This window comes from Jaculus jaculus, chromosome 3 (genome assembly GCF_020740685.1).
Source record: "Jaculus jaculus isolate mJacJac1 chromosome 3, mJacJac1.mat.Y.cur, whole genome shotgun sequence".
NCBI classification, from domain to species: domain Eukaryota; kingdom Metazoa; phylum Chordata; class Mammalia; order Rodentia; family Dipodidae; genus Jaculus; species Jaculus jaculus.
In genome coordinates this window covers 53748248-53754361 of record NC_059104.1, presented here as the reverse complement: position 1 = coordinate 53754361, position 6114 = coordinate 53748248, and the positions used below count along the sequence as shown (strand labels likewise).

The window sequence follows — 6114 nt, the reverse complement described above, 5'->3', positions numbered from 1 at the left end:
TTGTAATACCTAGGAGCTGGAATCAACCCAGATGTCCATCACTAGAATCATGGATAACTAAGATGTGGTATATTTACACAGTGGAATTCTTTTTTTTTTTTTTTTTTTTTTTTTTTTTGGTGGTACACACCTTTATTTTTTATTTTATTTTATTTTTGTTTTTTGCATTGTTATTTATTTATTTATTTATTTCATTTGACATCTACATATTCCTCTTCAAATTGAGTTTCCTCTGCTACAGATATCTGCCTTATGGAGATGGTGGCTTGCCCCTTCCAACAAGTATGCTCTGAAGGCCCCCAGTGAGACATACTGAGCAACAAAGAGGGGAAGACTTAGCCCTTATCAGAACATCTCAGACCAACTTAGCTTCAGAGCCCACAAGTTCTCAGATAGTCCTTTGGGACCTGCACAGCTGAGGCCCGCACAGGCACTGCCTGTGTACCTGTATCACACTGCTTGCTACCCGCGGGCATGCGCCTCTCACAGACCAGTCTCCTCACACACACTCTGACCGGGAGGGGACATTATAGTGCCGATCATCCTCAGCTGTGAGGTCACGACCGGCCAGCCCTTGGGCGGGTCAGTAGGATAGACTGTGATGAATTCCTCGGTGTTGTACTTCGACAGCCGGTACACTTGGACAGTGTGATGCCCAGCATACGCAAGAAGGAACATTTCTACCTGTTCAAGGCCACCAGTGTGTCCCACGTGGTTGAGGTGGTTCCGCAGTAGCTGTCTGGGATTATTCGATGTGTCCCGAGCAAACAGGAGCACGGAGAAAAAGGGTACTTCCTTCCCCTTCTCTTTGTCATCATACAGTTCAATGGCTGTGTTCAGCATGAGAAATTTCACAGCTTCATAGAGGCTGTACTCATCTTCTTCATTGGGGAACAGTTCATCACAAGCCTTGACTCAGCAGTCCTCATTTCAGCCAGGCCTGCCCACTTCTTCCTTAGCAGAGTGAGGGACTCCTTAATGTTTTCAACCAGGTCCTCGCTCTTCCCATCAAATTGCAGTCCAAGTTTCCATTGCTTGATCCAACTATACTTGCTTATCAGTTTTCCTGGCAACAGCACAAGCTCTGGGTCCCGCAGCTCGTGGGGCAGCGCCGTTAGCTGGCTCATTGCCTGGAACAGTGTGGCTCTCAGGGCACAGTAGTTATCACCACAGACTCATCTTACAGAGGTGGATTTCTGAGGCACTTCCTCCTAGCCCTTCTTCATGCAAGCGGCTTTCTGGGTATTCCCTCCCCACTTTCTTGCAGTAGTCCATGATGTCCATTTCAGGAGCCACACTCAGGCTGTGTTTGCTCGACTGGGGCATGGTTCCCCCCCCTTCCCGGCGCATCCGGACGCCCCCCTCCCCCAGGCTGCTGTGGACCGGGCCCACCGGCCGTTCCATGCCCCGCCCCCACATTGCATTTTTAACAAGTTAACAAACATAGAGCCAGGGCCAGCAGCCCCCCAGGATCCATGAAGAGGAGCAGCTAGACTCCTTCCTCTCAGCTTGACAGATCATTGCTCACTGACCTCATTCAGAGCCTGCACCAGACACAGGAGCACCTGCCCTGCCCTGACCTGTATGAGGTGGTCTTGTGAGTGCTTTTGCACAGGCTACAGTGGATAATGAAGATGTGGCACATTTATACAATGGAGTTCTACTCAGCGGTAAAGAAAAATGAAGTTATGAAATTTGCAGAAAAATGGATGGACCTGGAAATGATTATACTAAGTGAGGTAACCCAGGCCCAGAAAGCCAAGCGCCACATGTTCTCTCTCATATGTGGATCCTAGCTACAGATGACCGGGCTTCTGCGTGAGAATGAAAATACTTAGTAGCAGAGGCCAATAAGTTAAAAAGGAGACATAAAGGGAAGAGAAAGGAAGGGAGGAGGGCACTTAATAGGTTGATATTGTATATATGTAAGTACAATGATTGTGATGGGGAGGTAATATGATGGAGAATGGAATTTCAAAGGGGAAAGTGTGGGGGGTGGGGAGGGAGGGAATTACCATAGGATTTTTTTTTTTTATAATCATGGAAAATGCTAATAAAAACTTAAAAAAAAAAAAAAAAAGGAATAAAAATACTGAGGCCAAGGAAGTATTCTTCTTTTTCCAGCCAGGCTGGAAGGAGACAGACTCACTGTGGGTGTTCAGGCCAGGTCACAGGGCAAAAAGAGAGGGAGAGCAGCAGCATATGGGTTTTTTAAAAATACTGTATTTATTTGAGAGAGAAAATGGGCACACCAGGGCATTCAGCCTCTAAAAAAACACATGCCCCACCTTATGCATGTGGCTTACATAGGTACTAGGGAATCAAACCTGGATCCTTAGGTTTTATGGGCAAGTGCCTTAACTGCTAAGCCATCTCTCCAGCTTGGCACATTGATTTTTTAGGACTTAAACTGATGAAGAGAGGAATGGATGGGAAGGGAGCAGCCCTGACACAATGGAATTCTATACAGCATTAAGAAAAAATGGCAGAATAAAATTTGAGGAAAAATGGTTGAACCTGGAACAGATCATTCTCAGTGAACTTACATAATCACAGAAAAAAAAAAAAAAATCACCACATACTCTCACTTATCTGCAGCACCTAACCTGACTCTACCTAAGATGAATTATATATCCAGCAAACATCTCATAGACTAGACAGTAGGATTGGTAGAGAGGGAAGAGAGGGCAACGGAGGGGTGGGAAACACAAATCTAGACCCAAACGGCAATGGTACCATAAAATTTTACATCCTAACAGGCAGACCAAATGGCTGAACCTTCAGACCCTTAGAGGAAACACCTGAGCCACCAAACACTTGAGGGGGTATGTAATCTTCGACAGCTTCCCTCCCTCCCTCTCCCTCTCCCTCTCTCTCTCTCTCTCTCTCTCTCTCTCTCTCTCTCTCTCTCTCTCTCTCTCGTTCTCTCTCACTCTCCCTTTTTCTCTCTCTCTCCTCTCCATCTCTTTCATATTAGTTATCTTTTTCTTCTTTTTCTTAGTTGGCACTGACCTGTAACTCCCAGTACCAGCATGTGGCTATCATCCACAAGGAGCTTTTGATCAGGGAGACCTACAAGGTTTCCTAAAAGAAAGACAGATTTCGGTCCAAGAAATTGATGACCCACCAAAGGTCAGTGGTAAGACCCTACTGCTGAAGACACCTTATGTGGGATACCAAGTGATCTTGATTTGGCTCACTGAACCCCTCAGTGGTATGGGTCCCATAGCTGGATCTGGGAAACAAGTCAGAAACATATCCAAATATAAGCCTGCTCTCAACTAACAAGCAACCACCAATTGTGGGTTACAAGAGGGCCTACACCTATTAAATTCTATATTAAAAAAATAAGAGTTATTTCATTTGTCCTGGTGCTAACTTACTCTCCATTAGAGAATCTGCTTCTCTTTTTCAGATACATGTAGATCCTAAGGAGAGAGCCACCCATCATACCTCAAAAGGGCCCAGGCTGAAACTAAGAAAAATTTGCCAAACAAGCAAGGGTGCTGTTTTCCTGGTGAAGCGGGAACCAACACAAGGGTGAAGGAGATCAACATAGAAAAAAAAATCAACTCCTACCAAATCAGAGATCCAGAGACCCAGAGGCCCCCAACACCTCATCACTGAAGCAGACCAAATATGAACCCAACATGGCTCAAGGAAATTTTACAGAAGACGGTCGGAAAGAATGTTAGAACCACACGTTGGGTCATGATATTCAGAGACATTTATCCTACGTATATCTGTGGGCTAACTCCACAATGCATGACCCCTATACCTGAACAAGGAGGGGCCAAGGGGAAGGGGTATGTCACAGATGAGCCTAATAATGGCACCAAACTGACTGTATTTGCTGAATACAAAACTAATTAATAAACTTTTTTTTAAACTAAATAAAAAATTTTGTCCATAGTTTTTGACTTGTGTTTCATGAATTTCATAGTATATGCATAAATTGTCAATTATCTTTTATTTACTTCTATGCAGCAGAGTATCTATTCTTTCATCCCTACCCAATACGTAGTCATTCCTAAAAACGTCTCATTGCCGTTGTTAAGATCAGTTTAGTAGTAACCAGTGTTTGCTCTTCCTACTTTCTGCCACTTCACATTTGGTGCTCACCTTATATCCATATTCACATGCATTTGGTTCTCTTTGTAGTTTAGGCTCTTTTGTTCTCTTAGATACAACACTGCTATAGTATCACAAAATTTGTGTTTCTTCTTACCTATATATTTATTTTAAGGGTAGGAATGGTATGATGCCTTATAAACCTTTCTTTATCCTAGGCAAAGCTGAATACGTCACAGACTGAAAAGAAATATAGAGGTAGAAATTGTACAAAAGGCAGTTGATCAATTAAAATGCATTTTGTTTCTTATGATCAAAGATTTTCATGTATTTTGTTAATATGATTACAAGTTTTTAGCATTAGCAGTAAGAAGAATATAAGATGGGCTGGAGAGATGGCTTATCAGTTAAGTGCTTGCCCGTGAAGCCTAAGGACCCCAGTTCAAGGCTCGATTCCCCAGGCCCCACGTTAGCCAGGTGCATGCACAAGGGGGTGCATGCGTTAGAGTTTGTTTGCATTGCCTGGAGGACCTGGCATCCCCATTCTCTCTCTATATCTGCCTTTTTTTTCTGTCTGTCACTTTCAAATAAATAAATAAAAATAAACAAAAAATAAAATAGAAGTATATAGAAAGGTTGTCTTATTGGGAACTTGTTTTTTCTATCTCTTATTCTAGGAATTTAAGCTCCTGAACTCTCATATTACCTAATAGCAGTTAATTGCTGAAAAAAGGGGAAGTCCAGTTCATCAGTAGGGTAGCCACTGATAAGTTGCCCATTTCATATTGATTAACCTTGCACCCATGATCATGGAAGCAATCATAATTTAGCTATAATATAATATCTAATTTATAAATAAATAAATATATATATATATATGTGTGTGTGTGTGTATGTGTGTAGGTTATGTGGGTGTGTGCGTGTATATATATGATGTATATTTTCTATGGGGTAGAGAAGCAGTTATTAAGGATATTATTTCTTGTTCATCTCCCACATTTGGAAAGTAGCATATGAAATTTTCTCAAAGTCCAGCTCTTTCATCTATGATTTGTATGTGGACAGGAGGAAGGGAAGGGGAAATTCACTGTACTGCTCATTGTCAGAGCATTTCTTTGATGTTCCTCTGATATATTTGCTCACATCATATCTACCTCCAAGGGAAATGAAGACAGTCTATTTCAAAGCTTCATGGGTACAGTTAGTAAATAAGTATCCAGTTCTACTTTCAAGGAAGAAAGAAATTAAAGAAAACTTGAGATAATATTTGTTTCTGTCACTAACATTCATTTTGTTATTATATTAGAAAAGGTTATCTTTTGTGTATCTATTAACCATAACTTCAGAGCATTGCAGACATTGAAAAAAACATATAAATTGTGTACTTCATTTTTGTGGATATTTTAGCAAGTATATGTTGTATTTCCTATACAGAAATGTGTGTCTTTATCTGTATTTCCATGTCCATGTATTAGGATATATATTATTCTTAGATATAAGGGTTCGTGATAATAACAGTAAATATTATTGTAGGTTATTACATCTTTCCATTGCACTTTTCATCCAAATCTATTATTCATGGTCTTGTGAAAAACTGTCACTAATTCATAGAACATATAAACATAGAACGATAAAATTTTTAATGACTAGAGGCTAACATTTTGTCATGGGATCATCAAAGATGCATCTTTATTACTTACATTACAGAACCTACTGTAAGTGTATCATTCTTCACCTTAATTTCTAAGATTATTTTGAGGATGGCAGAAATCAAGAGAATGTGATACAACTTGCAAGACCAGTAAAAGTAAAACCAGTTACATTTTTGGCAACATTATTCCTACTGATCATCTAAGGAAACAAATGGAAGCTGAGACTGTAACTATAGAGTAGAATATATAGTTAGCCTCTGTTAGGAGCCAAGTTTGTTTATCATATCAACCAAGCAATCAATATAAAAATTATGAGAACAAAAGGGAAGTTCAGACCTGTTTTATTTTATTGATAATTTATGAGATATTATGTCTAGGCATCTAAACAAGT

At 40.6% G+C, this 6114-nt stretch overlaps 1 pseudogene; it reads right to left on the bottom strand.

The window, feature by feature from the left end:
- Nucleotides 1-483: 483 nt before the first annotated feature.
- Nucleotides 484-1404, bottom strand: LOC123459414 (annotated as a pseudogene).
- Nucleotides 1405-6114: the final 4710 nt, after the last annotated feature.